The sequence below is a fragment of the Sus scrofa genome, chromosome 3, assembly GCF_000003025.6.
Source record: "Sus scrofa isolate TJ Tabasco breed Duroc chromosome 3, Sscrofa11.1, whole genome shotgun sequence".
Classification (NCBI taxonomy): Eukaryota; Metazoa; Chordata; class Mammalia; order Artiodactyla; family Suidae; genus Sus; species Sus scrofa.
This window is the reverse complement of record NC_010445.4, coordinates 76248115-76272047: the sequence shown is the minus strand read 5'-3', so window position 1 is coordinate 76272047 and position 23933 is coordinate 76248115. Positions and strand designations below refer to the sequence as shown.

The window sequence follows — 23933 nt, the reverse complement described above, 5'->3', positions numbered from 1 at the left end:
AAAGGCTGTGATTCAGAAATTTTATACCCAGCCATGAGTGAAAACAAGTTATATTCTCTGATAGGAAAAATTTCAAAAAATTTCTATGGTAGCACTTCTCTTGGGCAAAGTTTTGCTTATTTGTCTCTTCAAAAAAAGAACATGTTCCGGGTGACCGGCAGATGGTAGATGGTGTAATGAGTGATCAGAGTAGGAAATCCAAGGTATGAAAAAGACTGGGGGCAAATAGTTAAACCAGTCAATGTACATCTGTTTGTATATCTAGATAGTTATAAATAATAAATAAGGATTATATATGAAATCTGTAGTTGTATTTCTGTTTATAAACTGAAAGCAAATGTAAAAAAACATTCTTAGAAGAGAGGTAACAGTGATTGTGTGGTAATCTGTACCTTTACCTCCAGATTATATCATTGTATCAAAGTCTGAGAAGGAAATTGTGGGAATGGTGGGGGAGAAGGAGTGGGAATTAATGGGATGAAGAGAAATGAGAGGAATTCAAGGCATTTGGATAATGTGAATCATTTGTATCTGGGGTTGGTTTATACCATGAAAAATAAAATGTTATACAGTATTTTGAAAAATATTTAGTCAAGTGAGGATTATTATCATTTTGGGTAATATTAGTCCTTCGAAAACATAGCTAGGTAACTTCATGGCTTTTTAGGCAATTGTACAAATTATGCATTTTGTTTGTTTTTGACCTCAGTTCTTTCTGAGCTTGTTTTGCTTCTAAACCTAGTTCCCGTGTTTCTCAAAGTCACCCCAGTGAGGAGGAGCATATTGTCTTGTCTGCTTACGTCTAGGGACTGCCCAGCTGGTGCTAGAGATTAAAAGACAATTTTTTTTTCCTGTGTCTTTTTTTCCTGAAAGTCATAGACATCCTATTGATGCTAGAATTCTAGGTCTGTGTACTCTCTCAAAGAAATAAACTTAAACAGATTGGAATTGACCAAAAAAAAATTCTGTAATTTAGAATTTATACTTAGTACTTCTTGAATATCACCTTCTCATGTCATAACCTGGGGAACACTGATGATGGACACAGCTGCTTTTGGAAATGTTAGTGTTGCAGTTTGGGGTGTGTGTGTGTGTGTGTGTTTTGGCAGGAAAGATTCACCTGTCGGATGTTCAGATGAGGACAGTTAAGAATCCCCCCACTGGTAGGCTAGTCACAGGAAGGCTAATCAACACTTCAGCAAGGAAGTTAGCAGCCTTTCTCCTGGCCTGATTGCTGCTTCTCCTGCTGGTGGCAAGGTTGTCCGGCCTCATTACTGAAAAGTTCATCCTGTTAGATTCCCACTTTGAGCAGGAGGATGTGTTAGGAAATAGCTCAGACTCTGTGGCCATTTTGACATAGACATTGACATTGCAAGTGTTGATAAGGAGTTTTATTTATAGTTTCATTAAAATGTGAAAATAACTGATTTAAGAAGTAACCACATGTGCACACTACTGGATTAGATTTAACAGATTTAATCTTGGCTGAAAAATGTGAGGTTGTCATGAGTTTTATGGTCAAAACAGAAGAAACAAAACCAGTGATGGCTTGAAATATATACATGTGCCAGGTAATACTACATTCATAAGAAAACCCAGAAATCTCAGGGAGTGTAGGTAAAAAGGGGTTATTTCTTGCTCTCATAAAGTCCAGCGTGTGGTTGACGAGGCTCTGGGAGGCATTCCTTCTATCTTGTCAGGTTGCCATCTCAACAGGTGGCTTCTAGCATTGCCAAGGCAAAGGACTAGAGACAAATTTTTTATGCAGTGGCCCAGAAGAAATGGATCACTTCTGCACATGTTTCACTGGCCATGCCTGGTCATGAGGCCCTACCTAACTGTGAGGGAACTGGGGAGTGTAGACCTGTGTATCCAGAAAGGAGAGGAAAACAGTGTGGGTGGACATTGCGTGCCTCTGCTACTCACAGGAGGCTGTGCATGTGGTCAGAGTGGAATCCATGCAATGGCCAGACTCTGATGTTACAAACATTCAGCAGGGGATGCAGAACTCCTACTAGAGAATCAAGTATGGGCTACCACCTTCTTCACTGCAACAGTGACAGCCCTGGGATCACCTGCACACAGGGAGATGGCACCATTCCCGACCTCCAGCTTCTGACTGTGGGTCAACTTCAACTTGGATGGATATGTGTTGAACCTAATGAGGTCTTAACGACTTTGTATCAGCTGGATCACTGCCTTCTGATACCTTCCTTGGCTACTGGCCTGGCCTAGCTGGATGGTGTGCTGTTTAGGTCTGGGTTCCTTACTTCAGTCTGGCCCATTTCCCTTTTGTCCTGTCATCCTCCCAGCCATGCAGTGATTGTAATCTTGGTTCCAGACTCTCGCTTTGTCGGTGACACCCATAACTTCTTGGTGTGGGCAGTGAGGATGTAGTGAGACCTTATCAGCATGTGTTTCTCCAGACCTCCCAATGTTCTCCTGATGTACTTTAGGGAAGGCAGATACAGGGTCTCTGTCAGCAAGAGAGGACCTTGTCCTTTCCCCTGGTGGACTCCTAACTGCTGATTGAGTCATTTCAGGAGCTGGATGGCCTGGGTCCTCTATGACTAGTGAACAGTGAGACCTTCAGCAAGTGACTCGGCCTCTCTGTGCTTCAGTTTCTCGTGTGTAGGTATAAAAATACTACCCAGCTCTTAGAGTAGTGACGATTAAGTGAGTTAGCACGTGAAAAGCACTTAGAACCATGCTGGATGAGTGGAAAATGATTAAAGAACATTGGCTGTTGTCACCCTCCTTCAAGATGCAGTTCAAAAGTCCCTAAAGCTTTTCTGATTGTGCTGCTTTTTGGGGTTCCTTCAGCCCTCTGCTAATGCCTCTATTATAACATTTATTATGTTAAGATAAATGCAATTATTAAGGTGCCCATTTTCACTCCTCCTAGGTTGTGATTACTTAAGTGCAACATACCACTGCCCTAGTCCACAACAGAGTATCTGATGTGCAAAATAGATTAGCAAGTGCATTCTGAATGGCAGATCCAGGGTGGTAGAAATTGCTGGAATTTACCAGTGTCCAGTTTGCCTCTTTAATAAGTACAAAGAAAGCTGCAATTCTCAGCTCTCAACGCATCTAGAGGAATCATGTAACTGAGTTGTGCACAGATTTCCATCAGCCTACTTTTTGCTCCCATCCAGTTGGTTGGAAGATGGTAGAATCTGAGGATAGAAAGAGCCCAAAAAAGAGGGATCTGGACTTTTGAAATTATGTCTGGTTCTGAAATCTAAGCCTGTTTGTTATAGCAGCCAGTGTACTTACCTGGCTAATAAAACAAGGATGTGGGCACAACAGAAATTTTCCTCTAGACATCATGCATGGTGTGACTCAGTCCACTGACCAAGGCTGCTGAGTTCAGAAGAGCACAATGAGAAGCAGAAATGCACAGAAGCAACAGAACCCGAGGAAAGATTGGCGATAGCTGTGGATGGATGAAACAGAGGTGAGGGTGGGGAGCAGCCAGCCAGCCTACCCTCTCCTTGGCAGGGGGCCAGTTTGGGGGTCAAATGTGGATTTCCCTGAATTTCTGGTTACCTCTTCTTCCCCTCTCCAACTGTGAGCAGACACTGAGTATGATTCTCTGCTTCTTAGTAAGTTACTTAGAGAAAAGATGACTTTCCTTTCACTGCACAAAGCATCATCTTTAGAAACAATTACACTTCTTTTCAGAGTTTTGGTTCCTTCGTAGGTACCTATTGTCCTAATAAATGGAACTGGTTGGAACACAAAAGCATTTATTTCCTCTTTAAGCTGATTTAATTTTTACAGTCCTGGTGAAAAAATATTTTATGTTTTTACTCGTCTAATGTGATTTTAAGATAGTTTGCTCTTGGATTCAATTTTGTTTTCATTTTCTAGAAAATCAATTTAATTCACAGAAGGTTCATTCATTTAATGGCTTTCTTGCACGTGGTTAATGCTTAAGCATTTGATCAGGTATTTCTCTTAGTATCTTCTTCAGAGGCTCAACTGGAGAAGGTGTTAGATGGGGAAATCTTCTACATTTGGCAAAGCCTCTCTTATCCTGACTAATGGACATGGCAAATCAGCCTGAATTGGTGAAGTTGGACTATTTCTCAGAGAGATTCCTGTGTAATTTAGTTGTTACAACTAAATTATTAGGTTATTTCCTTCTTTTAGCTTCTATCTTGTGAAATTCTCTTAGGATCTTGAAAAACTCTTTGCTTAAATCTTAAACATTGTCCTTTGCACCTTTGTTTACTGTATTATGAAGTAGGAGTATTAGCAAAGTCAGTGTCAGGCTGGTTCATGTCTATATAATTATAATTTCAGAATTAAGGGCCTTCATTTTTAAAGTTGGGTGGCAATTCACTTTCGGGAGAAAGCATCTTAATTTCCTAATTGGGCATGTTTTTAATACTGGAACGAAAGGATTTGTGACCAGATTGTAGATATTTTTTGTTTGTTTTTGGAAAGGAGAACTGGTTCTTTGGAAGGCATCAGCCCTTTCTTGGAAAGCAGATTCAGCGATGCCTGGAATGCAAGACTTGGCTTTTCAGTGTCAGACATTGGTTCTTCATGTTGAGAAGGCACAGCACTGAGGAGGTGTATCCTGGAAGGCCAGGATTTCTCTGAAGTGAACTTTAAGGTCGAAGAATATCTCTGACTGCACAGGAAGGTAGACAGTGGTCAGGTACAGGAATATGCCCCTTGTGACCTTTTCTTCTTTATGGTACAGTGTTTACCCTCAGATGGGTCCTCAGATGGCGAAAAAATGTCAGCTTTTGAAATTTTATGATGGGCTCATAGATAATCTATAAGCAAGTAGCAACACAATTTATCCTTCAAATTTGGATGCTTTTGAGAGTGAAAAAGCATGTTATTAATGGTTGTGCCAGTGATATAAAGAGGGACTTTCCCAATCAATTAATCTCCCTCTCTTTCCCACATGTACCATCTGTGTGCTGAATGAGGAGACCTGAAGAACCAAGAGGAGGGCAGTGCTGCAAAATAGAATTATCCTGGGTCCCAAATGAGCAGGCACGAGGCTGTCTGCTAGTCAGGAACGTCTCTATTGGGGTCTCTAGTACACACAAAGTAAAGTACTATTAAGTCTCTGAGGTTTTGGCATTTGTTAGAGCAGCTAGCATTATCATAGCTAATGTGGAACTCTTTATTTTAGTGCAGCTAAACACTAATGGATCATTTGCTGTCTTTCCATTGGGGAAACAAGATATATAAGATCTGATCACTGTGCTGAAGGAGGTTAGAGTCTGGAAGAAGTACAGATGTGTATATTTAGTGGTAATTAAAATTTTATGAGTAGAGGGAAGTGAATTTAATTTTGAACATGCTGATTTGAAGATGTCTGTAGAGTATTCAAATAGTACTACCCTGTACATAGATTGAGGGACTAAGACTGGGAGAGATCTGGTATAAAAGGTAGATTGGCTGAATCCACCATTTGCAGAGGGTTAAGTCAGCTCCTTAGAAACAATTTGAGAGCCTTTTGGAAAGTAAGAGAGTCTTTACTCATTTTCCTGAAGGTGCTTTTTGATGTAGGCACACTGGGCCCTCTGAGGGCTCAGTCTGCCCCTGGGATCCGAGCTCTTTGATCTCTCAGGTGTTGGCTTGATACTGAGGAAACAAAGGAAAGAGGAATGTCCCTGTGTCTCTAGATCTCTTTTATAGTTTACAGGTTACTTTTCTGTGTAACCCTGAACCTGACATTGGCCCTGTGGCATTGGCAGGAGAGTTCTTTGATGTATCCTCAGGCCTTGCCTGCCATTGAGTAGGAGGGACCTGTGCATCATTAGAATGACCCAGCTCCAAAAGACTTAGCCCCTCCTGGGCATAACTGTGGGACCATGGAGCTCCCTTAAAGATTGCTCTGTTGTGTCTGAGGTCCACTGAGTCTGTCTTGCTTGGGCTCAGGAGCTGGGCCTCACTGTGCTGGCAGATCACTTCCCACCACATCCAGGCCCACAGCGTTGCTCCCAGTGAGAATGGAGGGGCTGAGGTGGAACCATCCCCTCTGCTGCCCTCATTACTGCTCCCAAATTCCTTTTCTAGCAAAGAAATACCGACCAAGACCTCCAAACAAAGAACTGGTGAGCTGGGCGTCACCCCCCATTAGATGTGTTCAGATCTGTTTACTGTTATACATGCACACATGCACACAAAGGCATACACATTGTGGGACTCAGATAAATGAACTCACCTGTTTCAGGCTGTCCCATTCTTGGTAAGCTGGGATTTAGAACCTAGGACTTTTGGCTCCGAGTCTAATGTTCTTCATTCTGCCTTATCCTGATTGAGAGAAAAAATTCTATGAAAAAGTTGGTCAAATAGGCAGAACCATCTGCTAGTCGCTTTAACTAGTGCCACAGTGGAAATTCGGTTTTCTGCCTTATTCTCCAGGGCTTAGGGAGGCTGCCGTGCCCAGCACTGGGAACCATTGGGAGAGTTGGGGGAATAACAGGGGCTTTGTCATAGGAGCTCCCTGAAGTCTTCCCCTAGTGTGAGTGGTGTCAGTGTTTTCATTATTTTGGCTTGTGGTTTGTAACTTGTCATAAGAATTAGTTCCGGCTTAATTGAGGGCCTCATGTTGAAGTAAGAGGAGGAAGTGTTGTGGCCTCTCAAAATGCCTTTTATAAGATCCTGACACTTTAGTTCTCAGCAGATACAGCTGGGAACAGTAGCACGTGGGAAGGGACGAGCCACCAAATGTTCCAAGTCCAGCTCCTTCTTGGCCTCTTACTGTGGAGCTTGCTTAAAGATTGTTGGGAAGTGGGAACAGACACATTTTTCTTCTTTCTTTTAAACATCTCTTTTTTTAGGAGCTGGGGGTTGTACTGCCTGAAAGCAAGAAGGGCTCGGGGCATAATATGATGTGTGTCTTCCCCCGCTCCCCTCACAGCCAGTCCTCAAGCCGATTCTCAGCTCTGCTCTGGACCTTTTAAAAGTCTCTTTTATCAAATCATAACCAACCTTGTCTGTTTTCTCGTTTCTGTGGTAATTCATACTCAGGTGTTAATGATTAATGGGTTAAAGTGTGATCAAGTGTGATAAACTGCTTTGAAAACATTCTCATGTTTTTTTCCAGGGGCTTTCATTACCTCAATGCAAAACCTTCTCTGACCAAGCCACAGAATCCTTCTTTTCCTCTGATTCCCTGGGCAGGATCTCCAGCTTTAGTGAGCCAAAGAATCACCTGGAGAGCTGGTAATGTGAAGGCTCCTTGGCCTGCCTGCAGAGATTCTGGTCCACATGTGGGTGAAGTTTTTTATGATGCGTGTCCTGGTACCACATGAGGAGTAGTAAATGTCACAGATCTTTCTCAGACCCTTGCACCATGCCTGGATGTCTCTGCATTAATTTCTGCAACAAACATGCCTTGAGTACTTGCTGTTTGGGAGGCACTAGGCTTGGGGCCAGGAGCTATGGCCTCCTCCGGCCTGTCTTCTAGTGGAAGAATTGGGAGACCCTCTCCCCACCCCCAAACTAGTAATTACCCATAGAAGACAGTATAGCTACAAGGAATCTGGTTAATGAGAACTGGGGTCATAGAAAACCCTAGGACAGTGCTACTCAAAGTGTGGACCCTCGACTAGCAGCCTTGATATCACCTGGAAGCTAGTTAGAAATGCATGTTCTCAGGTCACACTCTAGAGAGTTTTCTGCCCCTGGGAGTCAGTTAATCTGTGGGCACCCTCTATCCTTTGCTTGTAACTCAGGCTCTGCCTCTTTCTCTTCTGGGCACTGATAGGACATGGCTTAGTGGTGGCTGTAGAAAGAAGAACTGGAACATAAAATTTACCCATAAGTTCACCATCCAGAGATGACCATGACTGCTATTGAATGTCTATCTTTTCAGAGTTATTTCCATGCAATGTAGTTACATGTAATGAAAAAATGTATAAAGAAATTTATACATTTCTTTACATGAAATTTATTATACTGTAATACTAGCTTTTGAATTTCTTTCTCTCCCACTTAACCATAATGATGGACTTTCTTTCCCTGTAAATAAAAATACTTTCACCACATTAATGTTAATAACAGTATAGCATTTCTTTGTAGGGATATACTATAAATCATTTAACTATTCCCTATAGTGCAAGTCCTTCCAAACTTTTGAAATTGCTGGACAGCTTTGAGAAGAATATCCTTGTACATGCATCTCTGTGCATATCTGAGATCATTTTACTAAACTTAATTAAGTAGGTTCTTTTTAATAATATGTTCTTCAGATGTAATTTGCAGAACATTTTTGTCAGAGAGACTGGTATAAGAGATGAAGATTTCCCATTTAATAAGTACTATTAATCACACCTCCAGTCTTCCCTTTGATAATCAAAAGTACATGAAGATAGAACAAATTGTGCTGAAGTGTTTTTATTTTGCCTGATTAATGGACTTAATGCCGCTGGTAAAGGACCTTGTCAGTTATCGCAGGACAAATAACACTGCAGCAAATGTAAGTGGGGAGATAGGACCCTAGTGCATGTGTCTCAGATTGTTGCTTGCTCAGACACGTCTTAGACCTTTGGAAACTAAAGGGAGTTTCTAAAATAAGTGGAAGGTCAGCTTACACAACTCTGATTTTAATAGAAATCTATCCACAGTAAGAGCAGCTTCATTAAGAAGTCTGCTGGTGGGGATGTTAAGAATGCTGGCAGATTTTCAATTCAGATTGACACCATTCAAGACAGAGGCATAGCTGATGTTTATTCAAGAATCCTAAGACATGTCACAGATTCTGTGGAAAACATCTGATATCTGTAGAGAGCTCAAAGTCAAGTCCTGGGAAAAATATGTTCCAGACGGTTACAGATGTTCTCATATCAAATCATATTTCTCCGAGAAGCTATGTACCATGTTCGACTGATGGCGCAGCCAATGTGAAAGGACAATATAAGATTTTGTTCCTGTTAAAAAATAATTGATTCTACCAACGTTATGGATAGTGTTAGTCACATATTTTGAGTCTCGCAATGGTGGATTTAGAAGGTGTTTGAACCTCCAGTTAATCCAGCAAAAAAACCTCAGTCACTTGTGTCCACTTAGAACAATTTGCATGCTGAAGCTTGTCGAAACTCCCAGAATATTAACTGAATGTTTTACCAAATTAAGTACATTTTATAGGGCCTCAGGTATCACACCAGTGCATACATGATCATTTCAGATGTTGGCTCTGTGGCATTAGACATGGTAGAGGGTTAAAAGGAGGGCTTTAAGAAGTGTTGAAAGGGCTTTGTCATTCCCGTGTGGGAACTAATAGAAATGCAGGAGAACATGTTCCCACACTGAAGATTGCTGTAAACACCAGGCCAATGACAACGACACTCAAAGAATTGTCGTGGAGGTTTGAAGCCCTATGTAAGGCTCAGTTGTTTCTGAACATTTTTAGATTGTTTTTTGTATGCATAAAATTTCAACTTGAAAATACTACAGTTCAGAGTATGGTTTCTAAAACCATCAAATATGACAGTCAGGAAAATGGAAGGAGTTTAAGTATTTTATAAGTAAAAGAGGCTCTCGAAGCCAAATATGGAGTATTGATATTATTATGGAAAGTTCTTTACCTCAGCTGTGTTTGTATGTGATTTGAGGGTGAATCGAGAAAGTAGGTTGCCACTGAATGACATTTTCAGGGAATTGGCATAATTTCAGTGTATTCCTCGCCTGCCTTATGTTTTGTAAAAGCACCTCACATATCAAAAGTATTTCTAATCTGCTGAAATAATTTCTACTGAGATCTAAAACACCCACTTTGCAAAGCAGAGCTTAATTCAGCATTCAGAAGTTTAAAGAATTATCAAAGTTTGGTGTTGCCTAGGCTATGATATCCATGGGTGTGTTTACTCTATGCTTATGCTGGTGAATGAACAGTGGCATAAGGAGTCAGGGAAAGAGGGACAAGGAGGTGGCGTCAGGAGATCAGTTGGCCAGGTTTGCTCAGGATCTAGGAAATTCCTAGGGTACAGGGCTTTCAAGTTTAAAACCAGTAATTTTCTTGGGGGTCCCAAGACCGACCTTGTGGGAATGGACCCACCTCTCTGCCTTATCTTCTATAACTTTTTTCCTCTTCAGGGCTACTCCTGAGAACCGTTTAAACAAAGTTTCATGTGGATATCAGTAGGACAGGTGCATACATGTGTCTGGACACAAAAATATGCCTCTATTTCCCTCTGTCCCAACACCCACACACTAATTATGTGTGTCTCAGTTATAATGGGGGACCTTGAAGGAAGACTAGGTTTACAATAGCAGAGGTGTGCGGGAGGACACCAAGGTACCGTCTTGGGGCCTAGGCAGAAAGCCAGAGGCAGAAGGGATCCCCTTTAGTTTAGAAAGTCTCCTCTGTCAGTTGTGTACAAGATGGCTCAGGAGGGAGAGGGGAGAGGAAACCCTCTTTGAGGGCCCTTTCAACAATCCCAGCAGGAGTAAGTGAGAGGGACTGGGTGGGGGTCAGGAGGGTGAAAGGGGAAGGAGGAAATCTGGTAGATATTTTGAAGGAAGATATGACAAATAGTTTTGGTGACAAATTGTATACAGGGGATGAAAGAAGAGTCAATTTACTTATCTTTAAAGTCAAGGTTTTTCCACGATGATCTGTAACATTCCTTTCTGCTCTGGGAATTCATGACTTCCAGGTTTCTAGACTTAGTAACTGGAACAATGCCAGTGCTTTTCTTCCTTCCTCTTTTCCGTAATTCAAAACCTTTTATCCAGTAACACATATTGTAGGGAGTAAGGATGTAGCTCCATCTCTGGAATACTTTTTAGTTTATTAAAGGGATGTATATTTAAACAGATAATTCTTATTTGATGTGACAGGTGCTGTCGTGGTCAGAGGATTAGGAGAAAACCAAGGAGGTGTGACCAACTCTGTCTGGAAAAGTGGAGACAAGTTGACATCTGAGTGAGATTGTGAAGGATGGTCAGGAGTTTGTTAGGCTGCGTGGGTGGGTTGGAAAGAAGGTACCCAAGGTAAGGATAACGAAGCTGACTCAGGACATTGCCAGGGGCTTGTATGGCTGGAACTTAGAGTGGGTTGGGGTAGGAGAGAGAGGGATGTAGGTGGCGTAGCAGCAAAGTTATGTTGTGGTCAAATGAAGAAGGACCTTATTCCATGAAAGGAATTTGGACTTGTTCCTGTAGCTAATTCTGACTTCCTAGAGATCTTTAAGGAAGGTCATGAATGATCTGTGTTTTAGGAGATAACCGGTTACCCTGCAAGGGGGAGAGGCTGGACTCAGGGAGGCCAGTAGGAGGCCGTGGTAGCTCAAGTAAGAGATGATGCATAAGTGAGTTGTTTGGGAAGTATTGAGGGTGGGGAACTAGAGTCTAACTGAAACTTAAGTTTTCAGAGATGACAGGGCAGTCATTTATGGATTCATTTTTTTCCCCCTTGCACTCAAATCTTTATTAATTTTGCCAGGCACTATCCTCGGAACTGAAGGTAAGACGATAAACAACACATCTGTGACCTCCTTCAGGACACTTGCTGGGCTTCTCACCTTTTTTAATGGTCCCATTACTCACACCTTGGGAGTGGGGATGGTGGGGTATGAGAAGGGAGCAGGCATGTGGGAGAGGGAGTGCGCCCTCAGTGAAGAAATAGAATGTGGAAGGTGAGGGGGAGGTTTTGTAGATAGCCCTCATTCTGCAGGTCATCCTGCTGACCTCATTTCTTTTAGAAGACTTTAGTCTCAAGTGATAGAATACCCTACTCAAAGTGGCTTAAACAGTCGTGGTGCTTTTTATGATGTATGACAAGAAATCCAGGACTGGCCAACTCAGTGGCTCAGTAATGTCCCTGAGAACCTGGAGTCCTTACGCCTTTCTGCTCTGCCATCTTAGCAAGTTCCTTGCAGGCTGCCTCCACTCGTGGTCACAGAATGGGGGTTGCACTTCCAACATCACATGCAGGGATAACTATAGCAGAAGAAAGAGCACTCTTCTTTGTGCACCTATTTTTTAAGGGGCAAAGAATCCTATCCCAGAAACCCTCTGCAGACTTCTCATGTCTCAGTGGCCTGTCGTAGATTGGAGGCCAACCCTTGAATCAACCAGAATGAGCAGCAAGGATAAAAGGGGAGCAGAAAATATTGAAAAGAAAATTGTGGCTGACAGCGGAGAAGAAAGTGCAGATGGCTTTTAAGTACGCAGACAGTCCTTCTGCTTAAAGTTGCTGGCTTTGGGAAAGAATCTCATAGTTTTTGAAATAAGAACCTAGTGTTGCAGATAAACAATTAGAACTGGAGATAAAGATTTGAAAGATACTGGAAGGAAAGAGATTTTTTTGTTAACCTTATAAATCTCTTGTGCTTCACCCATCTTAATAACCTCTCTTCTCGGGGTAGTAACAAGCAGGCCATTTTGCTGAGGCTCAGAGAGGTTGAAACCAGGCAGTATGCACGGCTACTAAGTGGCAGAGCTGTCATTGATTATGGCCATGTTAAATCTTTTTCATTATGGAGCATTTTGAACATAATACAAAAGTAGATTGGCATAATGAATGTCTCCTGTAACTGCACGTAGCTCCAACCAACAACAGCCTCTCGCTGATCTTCCACTCACTGCCCCCATGCACTTTCTCCATCAATTATTTTGAACTAAATGCCCCACTGTTTGTAACACTTTCTCCATAAATATTTCTCTGTGACTCTCCACAATGTAAGTTGTTTTCTTTTAAAATTAATTACAGTGATGTTGTACCTAAAATACTTAACAACCCTTCTTTAATAGCATTAAATACACAGGTAGTGTTTAATTTTCCAGTTATCTCCTAAATACAGTTTTTTTTTTTTACAGTTTACTTGAATGAAGATTCAAATAAGGCCCACATATTGTAAATGGTTATGTTTTCATTCTTGTTTAAATCTAAGTTATCCCTTCATCTCTTTTTCTTCTTTCCACTTAATCTGTTGAAGAAATCGCCTTATTTAACCCGTGGAGTCTCCCACAGTCTGGATCTTCCTAGATCCATCTTCGTGATGTAGTTTGACATGTTCCTCTGTCCTCTGTGTTTCCTGTCATTGGAGTTGGGTTTATAGATTTGGTCCAATTCATATATGATTTTTTTTAGTGAGAATACTTTGTAAATGGTAGTTTACTCTTCCATTATAAGGTTCTCTTTCTCTTTGCCATGTAGCAGCCACTGATGCCCAGTAGCAGCCATTGATGCTCAGTGTCTGGATACTTTTATGGTACTGTTATAGACTGAATGTTTGTGTCCCTCAGAGTTCATGTATTGAAATCCTAACCCCTCAGTGAGTCAGTGCATGTGATGGTATTAGGAGGTGGGGCTTTGGGGAGGTTACCAGGTCATGAGAGTGGAGCCCTCCTCAGTGAGATTAGTGCCCTTTTCAATGACACCCCAGAAAGTGCTCTTGCCTTTTTTTCTTCTGCCACATGAAGAACTGTCTGTGAATCAGCAGGCAAGCTCTCACCAGAACCTGATCATGCTGGCACTCAGATTTCAGACTTCCAGCTTCCAGGACTATGAGAAATAAATTTCTGTGTGTAAACCTTTAGGTCTCTGGTATTCTGTTATAGCAGCTTGAGTGGACTAAGGTATATGCTTCTTCAAGTATTTGCTGGAAGAGCAGAGATTTACAAGTCTGACTCGAGCAGATGTCTTTCCTATGAGTTTGTTGGTTTTTGAAGTGTGATTGACCTACAACACATTAGTTTCTGGTGTATAACACAGGGATTTTATATTTCTATACACAACAAAATGATCACCAGTATGGTCCACCATCATTATTTGTGGTAGTTAGGTTTTATAAAGTCATTGTGAACCCTGAATTTGCAACTCCTGAACATTGCTCTTAAGGGAAATACATGGTTAGGTTCCTGTGAGCCTCTGTCACAACCTGATAATACATAAACATGTTTTATGTGTGTTTATGCTGAAAGACCCCTTGTTTAATATATATCTTGTTGCTTCCTTACCTTTGGACTCATGGCAAGTAGCACCATAACTCATGGCTGGACGAAGCTTCTGTGGCACAGGTGTTTTCTCTATAAGGCGCATCACAACCTTCTTGGGCTCAGGAGCAGTGGACAGCAGCACTTCAGCATTATGTTTGGGGGCCGTTTTCAACAGGAACATCACAAAAAAAAGCAAAAACTGTGTAAAGGCATGTCACTTAAACTACAAATTTGCAGTATGAGAGTGAAGCTAGGAGGGAAAGTGTCACCTTGTTCAACTCTGCTGGGAACATGTGTGTCGGAAAACTCAAATTTTTTGTTCTGCACACGTCCGTGAATGACCACAGAGGTGCCTGTGAGTGCTGATCTGAGGGTTGCAAATACATTTTGGCAGGTAGGTGAGTTTGCAAATATAGAATCTGACTATATAGCATTGACTATAATTTCAAAATCAGTGTTAAAAGATAAACTAGGAGTGGGAGTGGGGTGCAAAATGGCAGCAGGTTTTCTGGGAATCTCCAGCACATTTGGGATGGCTCACTCAGCAGCTCCATGTACAGACCCCATGGTATCAGCTTGCCTTCATGTTGGAGGGGCAAGGAGGACGAAGAGCGGAGGGGTGGCTCCTGGAGCAGTAAGGAGAAAATGAGGTCATGGTGTCAGGCACCAAGGATCCAGGAAGTGAGGGTACAAAAAGCACTGGGAGAATTCTCTGGAATCAGGATGACTGAGCATGAACACCTCGGGCTGGGAAGAGGAAGAGGAGCAGGAAGAACAAGGCCACTGTGAAGGGCAGAACCACCCTGTGATTTGGGTCAGGGCAGAGAAAGCTCAGACAGACTAGCCCTTTGGCACAGGGCTAGGGCTGCTACCCTCCCGCTTTGAGTCCTGGAAGTGCGTTTTTTACTTTTTCAGCCAGTTGTGCCACCCTCTGTGAGCCGCAGGAGAGAGGACAGCAGTGGGTTCCTGTTCCACCCGTTCAGAGCACATTAGGGTTGTCTAGGGTAGAGGCCTCACACCATGGCCTTTCTCATAGATGACTTAAGGAAGGATGTAGAACTGGTTTTCAGTCACAAAGAGAAAATTAAAGCTGGAGATTTGATCCTACAAGAGGTCTTTGAACTTATAAATGCAGATGCATATGTGTCAAGAATGGGGACTGGCAAAGACTGTATCCGTAGTTTGAACTTAATAGTTTTTGGTATGTACTTGAAAAGATAAAATATCCCAGGATGTTTAACTTTAGAGAGTCATTCTATTGTGTTGCACAGTAAATGATTTTCACAAGGTTTTGGCTGAGATACTCAGTATCAATATGCAGGAATGGTTTCAATATGTGGTAGGCCAGTAAAAACAAAGTCACCGTGACCCGCGCTTTGCAGTTCTAAGAGGGACAGAAGCGCAAGTAGTGATCATTAATTCCAGTTTGGGGGACCACTGTAACTGCAGCCGCACACCTCCAGCCTGCCCCCGGCTCTGTGTCCCCTTAGGGAGGGAAGCATACTGCTGCACTCGGTGGCTTCTGAGGAGGACACAGACATGACATGGTTATGTGGCAAGGCCTGAGCCTAGGCCCTTTGGAACTGGGGAGTTGTGGTTTCATGTGGAATCATGGAATCCATAGAATTGGCCACTGGGCTTGGAAAACTCACATTAGCAGTGAGCCTCATCCAGGGGAAATAGGACCTCCCTACTTGCCCCCTCTGGTTGCTGCTGGCTCTGCAGGCAGGAGTGTTGCCCAGAGCCTTTGACTCACTTCCCTGCCTCCGGGGCAGTCAGATCCAAGTACTGGAGTGAGGAAGGCCTCTGTTACTATCTGCACTCCCTTCCTCTTCTCCCCTGGTGGGGATGGGGGATAGCTTTCCTTCCTGGTGTTAAAATGGAGCGAAGCATGTGGGAGGGCAGAGGTTCAGGTAAGAAAAGTGAGGATGGTATCTGGAAGCCTACACACCATACTCAAATAGTGCTCAAAATACGAACGCTTTGTTTTTTATTTTTTATTGAGTTATAGTTAATTGACGTGTAACATTTTTAGGTGTACAATATAATGATTCAGTATTTGTTTACATGGTGAAATGATCACTGTAAGTCTGGTTAACACCTATAACCATGGAGACAATTTTTTGTAATTGATATTATCTTGTACTGAAGCCCCTATTTGTACAGAGTCACTAAAAAATTATATATACCCACTTAAGAAATTGAATTCTTCTGGTTTGAAGCAATATTTTCCAGGTAAGCTCAGATTCTGCAGGCTTTAGCTTTTTTTTTTTTTTTTTTTTCCCTCAGCCCTTCTCCTTCTCTCAGCTCCTCGTGTCCTTCTCTCTGAGTGACATCTGGTTTCAGGGAAAGGCTTACATAACATTATCAACATCGAGGGCAGGGCCAGGATGTGTTGTACACATGTTGTCCTTCTCTGCAGGCTGCTGTTGATTTCTCTTCGAGGTGTAGCTAATCTTCTCTCTCTTTGGGAGTTCGTTTCTGCTCAGGGCAGATTGTCAGTGGTAGGTGTCTCATGATGGTCCAGGTGGGCCCAAGCAGTGCCTAGTGGTACCCCAGGATGAGCATCCTCCACTTTGCCTGTCACCGCTATGGACCCTCTGATGCTTAGCCAGATACTCGCATCAGAACTGGTCTTAGGTGGCCTGTTTTTTAGCTTCTGCTATAGGATTCTCTTGCCACATGCCAGGCAACCTCTTGCAAACACTCTCTTAATTCTTGGCTGCCTTCTCCTGTGTCCACCACAGGGCTCCTGGGGAACTTCTAGATGTCCTCATGTCCAGTGTAGCCCATGGAGAAACAAGAAAATTTTAACTCTGGCCCATCTGCTTCGGCATTTCCCCTGGCCAGTGATAATCTGCTGTCCTCAACTGCATGGAATCGTGTGTGTGTGTGTGTGTACGTACATGGGCCAGCCTAACTATTTTTTGTGTTTACCAGTTTATTTAAAGGATCTAGTAAAGGGTGTAGGAGAACACCTAGATGAAAGAGGCATGCAGGGGAAGGTATGTGGGAAAGGGTGTGGAGCTTTCATGCCCTCTCCAGGTGCAGCACCCTCCCAGCACCTCCATGTGCTCACCAGTCTGGAAACTCTGAAGCCTATCATTTAGGATTCTTATGGAAGATTCATTATATAGGGGCATTGATTAAATCACTGGCCTAAATATTTTTGGATTTGCCTATTTGCCCATCTGGAATGTTTTTCACCTCCTTCTCCCTCTTCTTCCAGGGCCAAGCCTGTGGTAGGTGAGGAGATGGGTGGAAAGTTTACCTACTTCTCCTTCTGTCTGGCAGGAATTGCCTTACATCTTGTTCTCTGTGCCCTCTGCATTGTGGCTAATGCTCAACCTCCATGCTTAGTCCCCTGAGCTTTGTTCTTAATTTGTACAAAGATGCTTTTTGAGTAGAAATAATCCTTTTTTTCTCCTTCAACAAAACTGACTTCTAAGATAGTAGTTTCTAACTTGAGAAATCTAATATAAAACACAGTAAAAAAAAAAAAAAAAAAAAAAAGATTTCTTGGTTCTAGGTTTTGCCTCTTCTTACCCTGAAACAACAAAGGCCATTGATTTGGTCCGGTGGAGAGCTGTGGGGCAGCATGATTTATGAGTAATGAAAAATACATTAGTGTAATCTTTGAAAAAATATGGTAGAAAGGGTTGAGGAACTTCTGGATTAGAAGAAACAGATCAAATGAGGCTCCTTACATGCTGGGGCGGCTGAGTCAAAGGAAAATGGAGCTGGATTGCCACAGCTGGATTTCCTTGGGGTATGTGGTTGTCTTTCTCAGCCTTGTTGAACAGGGTCAGCAGACGTGTGTCACAAAACCAACTGCAGGAGGAAAGACAAACACAGCCCCTCATATCACTGCTGCACAGGGGAGATGGAGGCTCCTGTGGGCTTGTGAACTCTTCTTCCTCTGAGATTCTTTTTCTCTAGTTTACTTAAAGCTACTGCAGCCAATCTTCAGGGGTCAGAAGACTTTTTATGTGAAGAGCCAGATCATAAATATTTTCAGCGTTTTGGACCTTATGCTGTCTATTACAATTACTCAACTCTGCCACTGTGGTGAGAAAGCAGCCATATAATATGTAAGTGAGTAAATGGGCCTATGTTCCAATAAAACTTTATTTATAAAACCAGGCCATGGGTCACATTTGGCCTGAAGGTGGTAATTTGCAGACCTTGGATCTGGAGAGAAGTGCCAAGTCAGTGTAGTCAAAGAACTGGCTCAGCTAATCCCTAAATCCCGTGTTTGCCTAAGACAGACAGACAGACAGACAGACAGACAGACACACACACACACACACACACGCTCACACACACACTCACACACTAAATCTAAAAGGACCCAAACGAGGAGAATGGAAAAGGTTTGGTTTACATGAGAAAGATAGCTCTAGGAGTTCCTGTTACGGCTTAGCGGTAACGAACCTGACTAGCATCCATGAGGATGTGGGTTCAATCCCTGGCCTCACTCAGTGGTTTAAGATCGATGAATCTATATAATTTTTCTATTGTGGTAAAGCACACATAACATAAAAGTTACCATGTTAACCATTTTCTGAGTGTACAGTTCAGTCGCATAAATGCATCCGCATTGTTCACCACCATTTGTCCCTTGAACTCTTTTCAGTGAAACTTCCCAGTCCCCCTCCTCTCAGCCCTTGGCAACCCCCATTCTATGAATCTGACTACTCTGGGTGCCTCATATAAATGGAATCATACAGAATTTGTCCTTTTGTGACTGCCTTATTTCACTGAGCATAATGCCGTTAGGCTTTATTCATGTTATAGCATGTGTCAGAATTTCCTTTCTTTTTAAGGTTGAAAAATAATCCATTATATATATTTATCATATCTTGTTTACCCATTTATTTGTTGATGGAAACTTGGGTTGATTCTCCCTTTTGACTGCTGTGAATAATGTTGCTAGGGACATGAGTATACACATACTTCCTTGGGAACTTGCTTCCTTTTTTATAATTGTTTCCAACTTCTTTGAGATATAATTGACACGTAATATTGTGTAAGCTTAAGCTGTACAGTCTGTTGATTTGATATATTTACATACTGCAGTATAATTACCACCATAGTTGTAGGTAATACCTCTATCAGAGCTGCCTTTGTCCTTTGCACAGGAGTGGCACAGTTTGCTGTGCTCCATCCCAGCATCCATCTTGCAGCCTCAGTGGCCCTTTTTAGAACCTGAAAGAGCAGAGTCGCAGGCTCCTCCCTGGTGTATTAAATCACAACCATCAGAATATATCCTAAGGAAATTGTGGAGGCTGTATGCAGTGGTGGTAGCATTGCTAATAACAGATACAAATGGGAATCAAAAGTCCAACAAAAGGGGATTTACTAAATCAGATGTGTGTGCCCATAAACTTTGAATGCTACAGGCTATTAAAAAGATATTTTAGATAATATTTATCAACATCAGAAGACAGTCATGATTTATGAATGAAAAAAATATTATGTAGCAGCATTTTTAACAATAAAAAACTAGCCTGTGTGTACATATGTGTATACACATATGTATGTGTTCTTTTTACTGTATATAAATTTACTTTAAATAAATTTATATAGTAAAGATATATACACAGAACTGTTAAGTGTTTGACTCTGGGTAATGGGCTTATGGTCAATTTTTATTTTCTTCTTGCACACTGAGTTCTTTTCTTTTTCATGTAGTACTTGGGCCTTTCCTCTGAGTTCTGTTACCTAGAGTTCTGAGATCTTTCTTTTTGTTTGTTTGTTTGTTTTTAGGGTTGCGCATGGGGCATATGGAAGTCCCCAGGCTAGGGGTCAAATTGGAGCTACAGCTGCCAGCCTATACCCCAGGCACAGCAACACCAGATCCGAGCCATGTCTGCCACGTACATCACAGCTCATGGCAACATTGGATCCTTAAACCACTGAGTGAGGCCAGGGATTGAACCCACATCCTCATGGATGCTAGTCAGGTTTGTTACCGCTGAGCCGTAACAGGAACTCCTTGAGTTATCTTTCTCATGTAAACCAAACCTTTTCCATTCTCCTTGTTTGGGTCCTTTTAGATTTTTACAGGATTCTCAATATTTAACAGTTGTTAAACCTACCCCAAATTACACAGTGACTTTAAAAAGAAATAACTCATTTTATTATGACTTAATGCAATTTACTTTTCATGGAAACAACTCTGCTCTCCTATTTTATTGTTTTTATACGTTTAAGCAGATTGCATACTTACAATAGTAAGTACACTTGGCATAGACGGTTAGGGCCTCTTGCTATCATAACTGGTAGAAGTGGAGGTGTCCAGAAGCATTGGGATTAGCCTGTTGATGATAGGCATTCCATATGTCCTGGCATTTGCCTCTAGGTTCTAGAAAGGAAGTAGGGCGTGCTGGTTAATCTGGTGACTTGGTTAAGTGAGGTTCAGTTGAAAGGGCTTCTGATTCATATATATTTTGCTTTCATCACGTCTCCACTTCTGCTCCCATCTTGCACTCCCTCCAGCTGACCTGACTGCTATTTTGAGAACAGATACTCTCTTGCTTATTTTGAAAGCACAAGGGCTTCCTCCCCCAGCATATAGAGGACTTCACATAAGCCACTCTGTCTTTCCTCCTGAAGCAGGCCTTCCTTTGTTGTGCTCCTTGTTGAAACACAAAGAATAGGCCTGTTCTGATGGGCTCAGACTTGTGATTCTTAGGGCCCGTGGCTTGAATCTACTGACTTTCTCCCAGTAGCCAATGTACAGGACCATGTGTTTTGGGGCTGGATCCCCTGCCTGATCCCTGCTGCTATTTCATGGCCACATGCAGCCTTATTTTTCCTGTTATTCCTTTGGGTCTGGGTTTTCTCCACAGGACACTGCATAAAAGGCTTTCAATAAATACTGAGAGAATTTGGTATGTCTGGGATATTTCCAGAGGGAACTGCAATTCCACTGATAGATAGTGGGGCAGAGTACCTTTCTAAGTGTTTTAATTACTTAGTTAGACATTATTTTCTTATTAATCCAGACTCCTTGGCATTTATTTCTTTCTGCCAGCTGGTTGCTGACCTCTTCACAAATAGCACTGTGCTTACATTTTGTGGGCTAGTTTATGAGTCAATTGGCAGCTGATCAGTACTGGTTCCTTACTGCCAAGATTTGCTCATTTTCTGTGTTATCACCTGAATGTCCTGTTGAGTTGGACTACATGGGGCCTCGTAAGCAGATTGTGCTAGGAATTCTAGGAGGAGTGGATCTTGCATGAGAGAAAATGTCTTGCATTTGATGAATGGAAATCATGAATAAAATTTTCAAAAATGCCATCACCTCTATGATGTTTAGAGATTGAATTATGAAAGTCCTTCTCCCACTGTAATCCAGGGAATTAACTTAAATAACTTCAGAGTTGCTGATTATTTAGGGTTGTGTCATTTATACCTATTTATCTTCCCAGTATTGCTTATTATTTCTTTTTCAAGTTTTTGGGTTGAGTAAACATTTTTGCCATATAGGAAAATAAGCAGTTTAAGAGCAAGTTACTACATCTTATATTTTCTTTGTTTCTTTTCTATAAAATTATGCAACCACAAATTCTGATTTACCGATAGCATAAAATTTGCACAAAATTGACCCCTTAAGCAGTGGTTAACAAATATTTGCCAGCTGATCAGACCTGGCCTGCTGCTTCTTAAGAGACAGAGGATTTTGTGTTAAAAATATGTATAACCCCAGGATATCCTAATTTATACTCTCTAGGATGTGACATGGGAGATTTTATATGGAAGATATTCTTCTTGTGATTCCAGTGTGTGTTAAGTGGAAACACTGAACACTTCAGAAGAGCTCTTATTTATTTACAGTCTTGTAAGGTGGACCCCAGGTCAGAAGTTCACAGACTTTAATGGGCGTTGGACATTCTTAGGGAGCTTGTTTAATATGAATATTCACAGTTCTCATCCTCAGAGGGTCTGATTCACTAGGAATATTGTAGGTCCTGGGAAGCTCCACTTTAAAGATGCAACCCTGCTGCCCTGATAGGGGTGGTTTGCATACCACAGTCTGGGAGACACGTTGGTGGTGGAAACTGACAAAATAGGAGCCAGGTTTGTGTACTCTTGGGAGACACATATGGATGTTCACGTTTTATTTAGGATAACTCAGGATTAAAATGTGGATGACAATAAGATTTATATTGAGAGGTTTTTAGAGGGGATTAAGTGAAGGAATGAATGCACATTGCTTGGCACAGAGTACATGTTCTATAATGAGTAAACATTGTACATTATACATAGTAAATGTTCTGAGTTATTGCTGAACCCATCACTTTTTGGTGTTCTTTGCTTGCTTGTTTTTGGTGAACATTATCAATTCATATTCATTTCTTTTTTCTTTTTTTGTCTTTTCTAGGGCTGCACCCATGGCGTATGGAGGTTCCCAGGCTAGGGGTCTAATTGGAGCTGTAGCCACCAACCTATGCCACAGTCACAGCAACGCAGGATCTGAGCTGCGTCTGTGACTTACACCACAGCTCATGGCAACGCTGGATCCTTAACCCACCGAGCGAGGCCAGGGATCGAACCCACAACCTCATGGTTCCTAGTCGGATTTGTTAACCACTGAGCCACAATGGGAACTCCTAATTCATACTAATTTTTAACCTTTTTTCTTCATCACTAGCAGTGTTCTGGGTTCCTTTTTGAGATAACTTCTCACTATACACAAATTTATTATTTAACATGATAGATCCCTGAGTAGAAGATTAGAGAAACAAAAATAGAACTGTTGGGAAACTAAGAAGTTGGCTAGATTTTCTCATCAGTGAAACAGTTCCCTTTCATCCACTGATCTTTGACTGCCCACAGGTAAAAGAATCACCCTGTGGATACATAGGAACTGTTAAATCCACAAATGACAGAGATTTGTATCATTATTCCGTTACAAACAGGTGCTCATTTTTTTTTTAAAGGATCTGCTGGGTTACATAGAGATGACAGTATATTTTCAGAGTAGAACAAGTAAATGAAAATAATCTTAATGCCAAATGGAGCCAAGGACTTCTTGAGGCATCTCAAGAACAGCAAATGATGCTCTTGTGTGAAAATTAGAGAAATTAGAGGTGTGGGGTTGTTCAGTTAGATGTATAGAGGGCAGAAGAACTTGAAAGATGGATGACTAATGGATCGATACAAGGCATCCTGCAGAAATCTGCCTTAGGCCAGACCTGGGAGGCTTTTCTCAATGTAGATGGTATGGTCACCATGTTTGAGCATAACATGAAGCTGGGAGAACTAACAAATATGTAAGATGATATAATCTGGAACATCAGTGATCCTAGAAGGCTAGACCCCAGAGTTGAAAGTTAAAAAAATCACACTTGATAGTGATAAAGGCAAAGTCCTGTATTTAGATTACCAAAACTGATTAACTAAGGCAACCACTTAACTAACCAACAAGTGGTATGAGTATGGAGTGCAGAGGAGTGGATTCACAGAAGTTCTTGACTAAGATGTTTTAGTTCACTCATTCATTTAGACAATGCTTAACCACTTTCTATGTGCCAGGCACTTTTCTAGAGTTGATAAAGTAGCCACAAGCCACCTGTGCTATTGAGCACTCGAAATATGACTGGTCTGAATTAAGATGTTCTGTGAATGTAAAATACGTGCAGAATTTCAAGGCTTGATATAAGGAAAGGAATGTAAAATACTTTATTAATAATTTTTATAGTAATTACATGTTGAAATATTTTGAATATATTTGGTAAAATAAAACAATAATTGTCAAAATAAAGTTAACTTCTTTCTCTTTACTTTTTAGCCCCCCCCCCTTTTTGTCTTTTTAGGGCCTCATCAGTGGTATATGGAGCTTCGCAGGCTAGAGGTCAAATCAGAGCTGTAGGCACTGGCCTACGCCACAGCCACAGCCATGACAGGACCTGAGCTATGTCTGCGACCTATACCACAGCTCACAGCAACACCGGATCCTTAACCCACTAAGCAAGGCCAGCGATCAAACCTGCGTCCTCATG

General features: G+C 41.8%; 1 long non-coding RNA gene across 2 annotated transcripts in view; it reads left to right on the top strand.

Moving 5' to 3' along the window:
• Nucleotides 1-23933, top strand: part of LOC110259998 — a 114809-nt gene that overhangs the window by 4957 nt on the left and 85919 nt on the right. The window contains exon 2 of one of the 2 annotated variants that reach the window (XR_002342634.1): nucleotides 7085-7203. The exons of the other annotated variant lie outside the window; for it this stretch is intronic. This is a non-coding gene — a long non-coding RNA (uncharacterized LOC110259998). The remainder of the gene's footprint in view (nucleotides 1-7084; nucleotides 7204-23933) is intronic. 2 annotated transcript variants of the gene reach the window in all.